The sequence below is a fragment of the Haliotis rufescens genome, unplaced genomic scaffold, assembly GCF_023055435.1.
Source record: "Haliotis rufescens isolate VD_foot unplaced genomic scaffold, xgHalRufe1.0.p SCAF_148, whole genome shotgun sequence".
Lineage (NCBI taxonomy): Eukaryota > Metazoa > Mollusca > Gastropoda > Lepetellida > Haliotidae > Haliotis > Haliotis rufescens.
In genome coordinates this window covers 38,364-47,737 of record NW_025963833.1, presented here as the reverse complement: position 1 = coordinate 47,737, position 9,374 = coordinate 38,364, and the positions used below count along the sequence as shown (strand labels likewise).

At 42.4% G+C, this 9,374-nt stretch overlaps 26 non-coding genes across 26 annotated transcripts; 16 read left to right on the top strand and 10 right to left on the bottom strand.

The window, feature by feature from the left end:
- Positions 1-101: 101 nt before the first annotated feature.
- Trnal-uaa lies at positions 102-184 on the bottom strand. The gene has a single exon. It is a non-coding gene; the product is annotated as a tRNA-Leu (tRNA).
- A 458-nt stretch (positions 185-642) lies between these two features.
- Positions 643-715, top strand: Trnar-acg. The gene has a single exon. It is a non-coding gene; the product is annotated as a tRNA-Arg (tRNA).
- A 216-nt stretch (positions 716-931) lies between these two features.
- Positions 932-1,004, top strand: Trnar-acg. The gene has a single exon. It is a non-coding gene; the product is annotated as a tRNA-Arg (tRNA).
- Positions 1,005-1,148: 144 nt separating this feature from the next.
- On the bottom strand, positions 1,149-1,231 carry Trnal-uaa. Its single transcript has one exon. It is a non-coding gene; the product is annotated as a tRNA-Leu (tRNA).
- Positions 1,232-1,689: 458 nt separating this feature from the next.
- On the top strand, positions 1,690-1,762 carry Trnar-acg. Its single transcript has one exon. It is a non-coding gene; the product is annotated as a tRNA-Arg (tRNA).
- A 216-nt stretch (positions 1,763-1,978) lies between these two features.
- Positions 1,979-2,051, top strand: Trnar-acg. The gene has a single exon. It is a non-coding gene; the product is annotated as a tRNA-Arg (tRNA).
- A 144-nt stretch (positions 2,052-2,195) lies between these two features.
- Trnal-uaa lies at positions 2,196-2,278 on the bottom strand. The gene has a single exon. It is a non-coding gene; the product is annotated as a tRNA-Leu (tRNA).
- A 458-nt stretch (positions 2,279-2,736) lies between these two features.
- On the top strand, positions 2,737-2,809 carry Trnar-acg. Its single transcript has one exon. It is a non-coding gene; the product is annotated as a tRNA-Arg (tRNA).
- A 216-nt stretch (positions 2,810-3,025) lies between these two features.
- On the top strand, positions 3,026-3,098 carry Trnar-acg. Its single transcript has one exon. It is a non-coding gene; the product is annotated as a tRNA-Arg (tRNA).
- Positions 3,099-3,242: 144 nt separating this feature from the next.
- Trnal-uaa lies at positions 3,243-3,325 on the bottom strand. The gene has a single exon. It is a non-coding gene; the product is annotated as a tRNA-Leu (tRNA).
- A 458-nt stretch (positions 3,326-3,783) lies between these two features.
- On the top strand, positions 3,784-3,856 carry Trnar-acg. Its single transcript has one exon. It is a non-coding gene; the product is annotated as a tRNA-Arg (tRNA).
- A 216-nt stretch (positions 3,857-4,072) lies between these two features.
- Trnar-acg lies at positions 4,073-4,145 on the top strand. The gene has a single exon. It is a non-coding gene; the product is annotated as a tRNA-Arg (tRNA).
- A 144-nt stretch (positions 4,146-4,289) lies between these two features.
- Trnal-uaa lies at positions 4,290-4,372 on the bottom strand. The gene has a single exon. It is a non-coding gene; the product is annotated as a tRNA-Leu (tRNA).
- Positions 4,373-4,830: 458 nt separating this feature from the next.
- Trnar-acg lies at positions 4,831-4,903 on the top strand. Its single transcript has one exon. It is a non-coding gene; the product is annotated as a tRNA-Arg (tRNA).
- A 216-nt stretch (positions 4,904-5,119) lies between these two features.
- On the top strand, positions 5,120-5,192 carry Trnar-acg. Its single transcript has one exon. It is a non-coding gene; the product is annotated as a tRNA-Arg (tRNA).
- Positions 5,193-5,336: 144 nt separating this feature from the next.
- Positions 5,337-5,419, bottom strand: Trnal-uaa. The gene has a single exon. It is a non-coding gene; the product is annotated as a tRNA-Leu (tRNA).
- Positions 5,420-5,877: 458 nt separating this feature from the next.
- Positions 5,878-5,950, top strand: Trnar-acg. Its single transcript has one exon. It is a non-coding gene; the product is annotated as a tRNA-Arg (tRNA).
- A 216-nt stretch (positions 5,951-6,166) lies between these two features.
- Positions 6,167-6,239, top strand: Trnar-acg. Its single transcript has one exon. It is a non-coding gene; the product is annotated as a tRNA-Arg (tRNA).
- Positions 6,240-6,383: 144 nt separating this feature from the next.
- On the bottom strand, positions 6,384-6,466 carry Trnal-uaa. Its single transcript has one exon. It is a non-coding gene; the product is annotated as a tRNA-Leu (tRNA).
- Positions 6,467-6,924: 458 nt separating this feature from the next.
- On the top strand, positions 6,925-6,997 carry Trnar-acg. Its single transcript has one exon. It is a non-coding gene; the product is annotated as a tRNA-Arg (tRNA).
- Positions 6,998-7,213: 216 nt separating this feature from the next.
- Trnar-acg lies at positions 7,214-7,286 on the top strand. The gene has a single exon. It is a non-coding gene; the product is annotated as a tRNA-Arg (tRNA).
- A 144-nt stretch (positions 7,287-7,430) lies between these two features.
- Positions 7,431-7,513, bottom strand: Trnal-uaa. The gene has a single exon. It is a non-coding gene; the product is annotated as a tRNA-Leu (tRNA).
- A 281-nt stretch (positions 7,514-7,794) lies between these two features.
- On the bottom strand, positions 7,795-7,877 carry Trnal-uaa. Its single transcript has one exon. It is a non-coding gene; the product is annotated as a tRNA-Leu (tRNA).
- A 458-nt stretch (positions 7,878-8,335) lies between these two features.
- Trnar-acg lies at positions 8,336-8,408 on the top strand. Its single transcript has one exon. It is a non-coding gene; the product is annotated as a tRNA-Arg (tRNA).
- A 216-nt stretch (positions 8,409-8,624) lies between these two features.
- On the top strand, positions 8,625-8,697 carry Trnar-acg. The gene has a single exon. It is a non-coding gene; the product is annotated as a tRNA-Arg (tRNA).
- A 144-nt stretch (positions 8,698-8,841) lies between these two features.
- Trnal-uaa lies at positions 8,842-8,924 on the bottom strand. Its single transcript has one exon. It is a non-coding gene; the product is annotated as a tRNA-Leu (tRNA).
- Positions 8,925-9,374: the final 450 nt, after the last annotated feature.

The window sequence follows — 9,374 nt, the reverse complement described above, 5'->3', positions numbered from 1 at the left end:
ATAAGACGTTGAAGGACGTTTGTACCAGTGACTGAAATTTATTTACAATAAAAAACGCCAAGTAAATTATGTCAATGTTCACACATTAAAAGTATTCAACATAGCACGGGTGGGGTTCGAACCCACGCGGACATACGTCCATTGGATCTTAAGTCCAACGCCTTAACCACTCGGCCACCGTGCTGATGCCTTCTGGAATGAAAATGTGGAGCCATGTGTCGGGTTAATATAATAAGTAGATAAAACGCCCCAGAGCAAAGAGTATGTGTTGTTTGTCCCAAACACATTTCGGAGCCATTTCCGGAAGTGTCATATGGTCCTGGGACACTATGTACCCTAAACTGGAATCTTCACAAAAATTGGTGATATCAGCTGCTGCTGGTACACAAATTAGTATCTATGTCGAATCGCATTGTATCATTGTTGACTTATGAATGTGCAAATTCAACTGCCCTGTCTTACGTTTGGAGTAATGAACTACCTCTTATTTTTCTCAGATACCTTTGGAAACACCTCTTCGTTCTTCCTGTGATTTGCTTCTTTACCAATGACGTATGCCTCTTCGTAACAGTTGTGTTGTGATTACAATTCCTTGGTAAATTGAGAACTCCTCCTGACAAAGAACCACAAGAACACTACCTTGGGCGTGTGGCGCAACGGATAACGCGTCTGACTACGGATCAGAAGATTCCAGGTTCGAATCCTGGCACGCTCGAACGTTCGTTTTATTGTTTGTCATCGAACTGTTCGTTAATGGAATTGTCACGATAAACATGCCTTTTGTTTCTGCAAAATGCCTTGGACAAGTGGTGGTATTTGCAGCCGTGCTATAATAATAGCACATAAGAGATTTGTGACGTGCAGGAGGCCAGACAATGGTTTGTGGAAGTAGCACCAAGAAAAGGTCCAAATAGAAGTTCACTCCTTCATGGGGCGTGTGGCGCAACGGATAACGCGTCTGACTACGGATCAGAAGATTCCAGGTTCGAATCCTGGCACGCTCGCAAAATCTTTTTAGCATTTTTCAAAAAAATAAATAAAATGCTGATAAGACGTTGAAGGACGTTTGTACCAGTGACTGAAATTTATTTACAATAAAAAACGCCAAGTAAATTATGTCAATGTTCACACATTAAAAGTATTCAACATAGCACGGGTGGGGTTCGAACCCACGCGGACATACGTCCATTGGATCTTAAGTCCAACGCCTTAACCACTCGGCCACCGTGCTGATGCCTTCTGGAATGAAAATGTGGAGCCATGTGTCGGGTTAATATAATAAGTAGATAAAACGCCCCAGAGCAAAGAGTATGTGTTGTTTGTCCCAAACACATTTCGGAGCCATTTCCGGAAGTGTCATATGGTCCTGGGACACTATGTACCCTAAACTGGAATCTTCACAAAAATTGGTGATATCAGCTGCTGCTGGTACACAAATTAGTATCTATGTCGAATCGCATTGTATCATTGTTGACTTATGAATGTGCAAATTCAACTGCCCTGTCTTACGTTTGGAGTAATGAACTACCTCTTATTTTTCTCAGATACCTTTGGAAACACCTCTTCGTTCTTCCTGTGATTTGCTTCTTTACCAATGACGTATGCCTCTTCGTAACAGTTGTGTTGTGATTACAATTCCTTGGTAAATTGAGAACTCCTCCTGACAAAGAACCACAAGAACACTACCTTGGGCGTGTGGCGCAACGGATAACGCGTCTGACTACGGATCAGAAGATTCCAGGTTCGAATCCTGGCACGCTCGAACGTTCGTTTTATTGTTTGTCATCGAACTGTTCGTTAATGGAATTGTCACGATAAACATGCCTTTTGTTTCTGCAAAATGCCTTGGACAAGTGGTGGTATTTGCAGCCGTGCTATAATAATAGCACATAAGAGATTTGTGACGTGCAGGAGGCCAGACAATGGTTTGTGGAAGTAGCACCAAGAAAAGGTCCAAATAGAAGTACACTCCTTCATGGGGCGTGTGGCGCAACGGATAACGCGTCTGACTACGGATCAGAAGATTCCAGGTTCGAATCCTGGCACGTTCGCAAAATCTTTTTAGCATTTTTCAAAAAAATAAATAAAATGCTGATAAGACGTTGAAGGACGTTTGTACCAGTGACTGAAATTTATTTACAATAAAAAACGGCAAGTAAATTATGTCAATGTTCACACATTAAAAGTATTCAACATAGCACGGGTGGGGTTCGAACCCACGCGGACATACGTCCATTGGATCTTAAGTCCAACGCCTTAACCACTCGGCCACCGTGCTGATGCCTTCTGGAATGAAAATGTGGAGCCATGTGTCGGGTTAATATAATAAGTAGATAAAACGCCCCAGAGCAAAGAGTATGTGTTGTTTGTCCCAAACACATTTCGGAGCCATTTCCGGAAGTGTCATATGGTCCTGGGACACTATGTACCCTAAACTGGAATCTTCACAAAAATTGGTGATATCAGCTGCTGCTGGTACACAAATTAGTATCTATGTCGAATCGCATTGTATCATTGTTGACTTATGAATGTGCAAATTCAACTGCCCTGTCTTACGTTTGGAGTAATGAACTACCTCTTATTTTTCTCAGATACCTTTGGAAACACCTCTTCGTTCTTCCTGTGATTTGCTTCTGTACCAATGACGTATGCCTCTTCGTAACAGTTGTGTTGTGATTACAATTCCTTGGTAAATTGAGAACTCCTCCTGACAAAGAACCACAAGAACACTACCTTGGGCGTGTGGCGCAACGGATAACGCGTCTGACTACGGATCAGAAGATTCCAGGTTCGAATCCTGGCACGCTCGAACGTTCGTTTTATTGTTTGTCATCGAACTGTTCGTTAATGGAATTGTCACGATAAACATGCCTTTTGTTTCTGCAAAATGCCTTGGACAAGTGGTGGTATTTGCAGCCGTGCTATAATAATAGCACATAAGAGATTTGTGACGTGCAGGAGGCCAGACAATGGTTTGTGGAAGTAGCACCAAGAAAAGGTCCAAATAGAAGTACACTCCTTCATGGGGCGTGTGGCGCAACGGATAACGCGTCTGACTACGGATCAGAAGATTCCAGGTTCGAATCCTGGCACGCTCGCAAAATCTTTTTAGCATTTTTCAAAAAAATAAATAAAATGCTGATAAGACGTTGAAGGACGTTTGTACCAGTGACTGAAATTTATTTACAATAAAAAACGCCAAGTAAATTATGTCAATGTTCACACATTAAAAGTATTCAACATAGCACGGGTGGGGTTCGAACCCACGCGGACATACGTCCATTGGATCTTAAGTCCAACGCCTTAACCACTCGGCCACCGTGCTGATGCCTTCTGGAATGAAAATGTGGAGCCATGTGTCGGGTTAATATAATAAGTAGATAAAACGCCCCAGAGCAAAGAGTATGTGTTGTTTGTCCCAAACACATTTCGGAGCCATTTCCGGAAGTGTCATATGGTCCTGGGACACTATGTACCCTAAACTGGAATCTTCACAAAAATTGGTGATATCAGCTGCTGCTGGTACACAAATTAGTATCTATGTCGAATCGCATTGTATCATTGTTGACTTATGAATGTGCAAATTCAACTGCCCTGTCTTACGTTTGGAGTAATGAACTACCTCTTATTTTTCTCAGATACCTTTGGAAACACCTCTTCGTTCTTCCTGTGATTTGCTTCTTTACCAATGACGTATGCCTCTTCGTAACAGTTGTGTTGTGATTACAATTCCTTGGTAAATTGAGAACTCCTCCTGACAAAGAACCACAAGAACACTACCTTGGGCGTGTGGCGCAACGGATAACGCGTCTGACTACGGATCAGAAGATTCCAGGTTCGAATCCTGGCACGCTCGAACGTTCGTTTTATTGTTTGTCATCGAACTGTTCGTTAATGGAATTGTCACGATAAACATGCCTTTTGTTTCTGCAAAATGCCTTGGACAAGTGGTGGTATTTGCAGCCGTGCTATAATAATAGCACATAAGAGATTTGTGACGTGCAGGAGGCCAGACAATGGTTTGTGGAAGTAGCACCAAGAAAAGGTCCAAATAGAAGTACACTCCTTCATGGGGCGTGTGGCGCAACGGATAACGCGTCTGACTACGGATCAGAAGATTCCAGGTTCGAATCCTGGCACGTTCGCAAAATCTTTTTAGCATTTTTCAAAAAAATAAATAAAATGCTGATAAGACGTTGAAGGACGTTTGTACCAGTGACTGAAATTTATTTACAATAAAAAACGCCAAGTAAATTATGTCAATGTTCACACATTAAAAGTATTCAACATAGCACGGGTGGGGTTCGAACCCACGCGGACATACGTCCATTGGATCTTAAGTCCAACGCCTTAACCACTCGGCCACCGTGCTGATGCCTTCTGGAATGAAAATGTGGAGCCATGTGTCGGGTTAATATAATAAGTAGATAAAACGCCCCAGAGCAAAGAGTATGTGTTGTTTGTCCCAAACACATTTCGGAGCCATTTCCGGAAGTGTCATATGGTCCTGGGACACTATGTACCCTAAACTGGAATCTTCACAAAAATTGGTGATATCAGCTGCTGCTGGTACACAAATTAGTATCTATGTCGAATCGCATTGTATCATTGTTGACTTATGAATGTGCAAATTCAACTGCCCTGTCTTACGTTTGGAGTAATGAACTACCTCTTATTTTTCTCAGATACCTTTGGAAACACCTCTTCGTTCTTCCTGTGATTTGCTTCTGTACCAATGACGTATGCCTCTTCGTAACAGTTGTGTTGTGATTACAATTCCTTGGTAAATTGAGAACTCCTCCTGACAAAGAACCACAAGAACACTACCTTGGGCGTGTGGCGCAACGGATAACGCGTCTGACTACGGATCAGAAGATTCCAGGTTCGAATCCTGGCACGCTCGAACGTTCGTTTTATTGTTTGTCATCGAACTGTTCGTTAATGGAATTGTCACGATAAACATGCCTTTTGTTTCTGCAAAATGCCTTGGACAAGTGGTGGTATTTGCAGCCGTGCTATAATAATAGCACATAAGAGATTTGTGACGTGCAGGAGGCCAGACAATGGTTTGTGGAAGTAGCACCAAGAAAAGGTCCAAATAGAAGTACACTCCTTCATGGGGCGTGTGGCGCAACGGATAACGCGTCTGACTACGGATCAGAAGATTCCAGGTTCGAATCCTGGCACGCTCGCAAAATCTTTTTAGCATTTTTCAAAAAAATAAATAAAATGCTGATAAGACGTTGAAGGACGTTTGTACCAGTGACTGAAATTTATTTACAATAAAAAACGCCAAGTAAATTATGTCAATGTTCACACATTAAAAGTATTCAACATAGCACGGGTGGGGTTCGAACCCACGCGGACATACGTCCATTGGATCTTAAGTCCAACGCCTTAACCACTCGGCCACCGTGCTGATGCCTTCTGGAATGAAAATGTGGAGCCATGTGTCGGGTTAATATAATAAGTAGATAAAACGCCCCAGAGCAAAGAGTATGTGTTGTTTGTCCCAAACACATTTCGGAGCCATTTCCGGAAGTGTCATATGGTCCTGGGACACTATGTACCCTAAACTGGAATCTTCACAAAAATTGGTGATATCAGCTGCTGCTGGTACACAAATTAGTATCTATGTCGAATCGCATTGTATCATTGTTGACTTATGAATGTGCAAATTCAACTGCCCTGTCTTACGTTTGGAGTAATGAACTACCTCTTATTTTTCTCAGATACCTTTGGAAACACCTCTTCGTTCTTCCTGTGATTTGCTTCTTTACCAATGACGTATGCCTCTTCGTAACAGTTGTGTTGTGATTACAATTCCTTGGTAAATTGAGAACTCCTCCTGACAAAGAACCACAAGAACACTACCTTGGGCGTGTGGCGCAACGGATAACGCGTCTGACTACGGATCAGAAGATTCCAGGTTCGAATCCTGGCACGCTCGAACGTTCGTTTTATTGTTTGTCATCGAACTGTTCGTTAATGGAATTGTCACGATAAACATGCCTTTTGTTTCTGCAAAATGCCTTGGACAAGTGGTGGTATTTGCAGCCGTGCTATAATAATAGCACATAAGAGATTTGTGACGTGCAGGAGGCCAGACAATGGTTTGTGGAAGTAGCACCAAGAAAAGGTCCAAATAGAAGTACACTCCTTCATGGGGCGTGTGGCGCAACGGATAACGCGTCTGACTACGGATCAGAAGATTCCAGGTTCGAATCCTGGCACGCTCGCAAAATCTTTTTAGCATTTTTCAAAAAAATAAATAAAATGCTGATAAGACGTTGAAGGACGTTTGTACCAGTGACTGAAATTTATTTACAATAAAAAACGGCAAGTAAATTATGTCAATGTTCACACATTAAAAGTATTCAACATAGCACGGGTGGGGTTCGAACCCACGCGGACATACGTCCATTGGATCTTAAGTCCAACGCCTTAACCACTCGGCCACCGTGCTGATGCCTTCTGGAATGAAAATGTGGAGCCATGTGTCGGGTTAATATAATAAGTAGATAAAACGCCCCAGAGCAAAGAGTATGTGTTGTTTGTCCCAAACACATTTCGGAGCCATTTCCGGAAGTGTCATATGGTCCTGGGACACTATGTACCCTAAACTGGAATCTTCACAAAAATTGGTGATATCAGCTGCTGCTGGTACACAAATTAGTATCTATGTCGAATCGCATTGTATCATTGTTGACTTATGAATGTGCAAATTCAACTGCCCTGTCTTACGTTTGGAGTAATGAACTACCTCTTATTTTTCTCAGATACCTTTGGAAACACCTCTTCGTTCTTCCTGTGATTTGCTTCTTTACCAATGACGTATGCCTCTTCGTAACAGTTGTGTTGTGATTACAATTCCTTGGTAAATTGAGAACTCCTCCTGACAAAGAACCACAAGAACACTACCTTGGGCGTGTGGCGCAATGGATAACGCGTCTGACTACGGATCAGAAGATTCCAGGTTCGAATCCTGGCACGCTCGAACGTTCGTTTTATTGTTTGTCATCGAACTGTTCGTTAATGGAATTGTCACGATAAACATGCCTTTTGTTTCTGCAAAATGCCCTGGACAAGTGGTGGTATTTGCAGCCGTGCTATAATAATAGCACATAAGAGATTTGTGACGTGCAGGAGGCCAGACAATGGTTTGTGGAAGTAGCACCAAGAAAAGGTCCAAATAGAAGTACACTCCTTCATGGGGCGTGTGGCGCAACGGATAACGCGTCTGACTACGGATCAGAAGATTCCAGGTTCGAATCCTGGCACGCTCGCAAAATCTTTTTAGCATTTTTCAAAAAAATAAATAAAATGCTGATAAGACGTTGAAGGACGTTTGTACCAGTGACTGAAATTTATTTACAATAAAAAACGCCAAGTAAATTATGTCAATGTTCACACATTAAAAGTATTCAACATAGCACGGGTGGGGTTCGAACCCACGCGGACATACGTCCATTGGATCTTAAGTCCAACGCCTTAACCACTCGGCCACCGTGCTGATGCCTTCTGGAATGAAAATGTGGAGCCATGTGTCGGGTTAATATAATAAGTAGATAAAACGCCCCAGAGCAAAGAGTATGTGTTGTTTGTCCCAAACACATTTCGGAGCCATTTCCGGAAGTGTCATATGGTCCTGGGACACTATGTACCCTAAACTGGAATCTTCACAAAAATTGGTGATATCAGCTGCTGCTGGTACACAAATTAGTATCTATGTCGAATCGCATTGTATCATTGTTGACTTATGAATGTGCAAATTCAACTGCCCTGTCTTCAACATAGCACGGGTGGGGTTCGAACCCACGCGGACATACGTCCATTGGATCTTAAGTCCAACGCCTTAACCACTCGGCCACCGTGCTGATGCCTTCTGGAATGAAAATGTGGAGCCATGTGTCGGGTTAATATAATAAGTAGATAAAACGCCCCAGAGCAAAGAGTATGTGTTGTTTGTCCCAAACACATTTCGGAGCCATTTCCGGAAGTGTCATATGGTCCTGGGACACTATGTACCCTAAACTGGAATCTTCACAAAAATTGGTGATATCAGCTGCTGCTGGTACACAAATTAGTATCTATGTCGAATCGCATTGTATCATTGTTGACTTATGAATGTGCAAATTCAACTGCCCTGTCTTACGTTTGGAGTAATGAACTACCTCTTATTTTTCTCAGATACCTTTGGAAACACCTCTTCGTTCTTCCTGTGATTTGCTTCTGTACCAATGACGTATGCCTCTTCGTAACAGTTGTGTTGTGATTACAATTCCTTGGTAAATTGAGAACTCCTCCTGACAAAGAACCACAAGAACACTACCTTGGGCGTGTGGCGCAACGGATAACGCGTCTGACTACGGATCAGAAGATTCCAGGTTCGAATCCTGGCACGCTCGAACGTTCGTTTTATTGTTTGTCATCGAACTGTTCGTTAATGGAATTGTCACGATAAACATGCCTTTTGTTTCTGCAAAATGCCTTGGACAAGTGGTGGTATTTGCAGCCGTGCTATAATAATAGCACATAAGAGATTTGTGACGTGCAGGAGGCCAGACAATGGTTTGTGGAAGTAGCACCAAGAAAAGGTCCAAATAGAAGTACACTCCTTCATGGGGCGTGTGGCGCAACGGATAACGCGTCTGACTACGGATCAGAAGATTCCAGGTTCGAATCCTGGCACGCTCGCAAAATCTTTTTAGCATTTTCCAAAAAAATAAATAAAATGCTGATAAGACGTTGAAGGACGTTTGTACCAGTGACTGAAATTTATTTACAATAAAAAACGCCAAGTAAATTATGTCAATGTTCACACATTAAAAGTATTCAACATAGCACGGGTGGGGTTCGAACCCACGCGGACATACGTCCATTGGATCTTAAGTCCAACGCCTTAACCACTCGGCCACCGTGCTGATGCCTTCTGGAATGAAAATGTGGAGCCATGTGTCGGGTTAATATAATAAGTAGATAAAACGCCCCAGAGCAAAGAGTATGTGTTGTTTGTCCCAAACACATTTCGGAGCCATTTCCGGAAGTGTCATATGGTCCTGGGACACTATGTACCCTAAACTGGAATCTTCACAAAAATTGGTGATATCAGCTGCTGCTGGTACACAAATTAGTATCTATGTCGAATCGCATTGTATCATTGTTGACTTATGAATGTGCAAATTCAACTGCCCTGTCTTACGTTTGGAGTAATGAACTACCTCTTATTTTTCTCAGATACCTTTGGAAACACCTCTTCGTTCTTCCTGTGATTTGCTTCTGTACCAATGACGTATGCCTCTTCGTAACAGTTGTGTTGTGATTACAATTCCTTGGTAAATTGAGAACTCCTCCTGACAAAGAACCACAAGAAC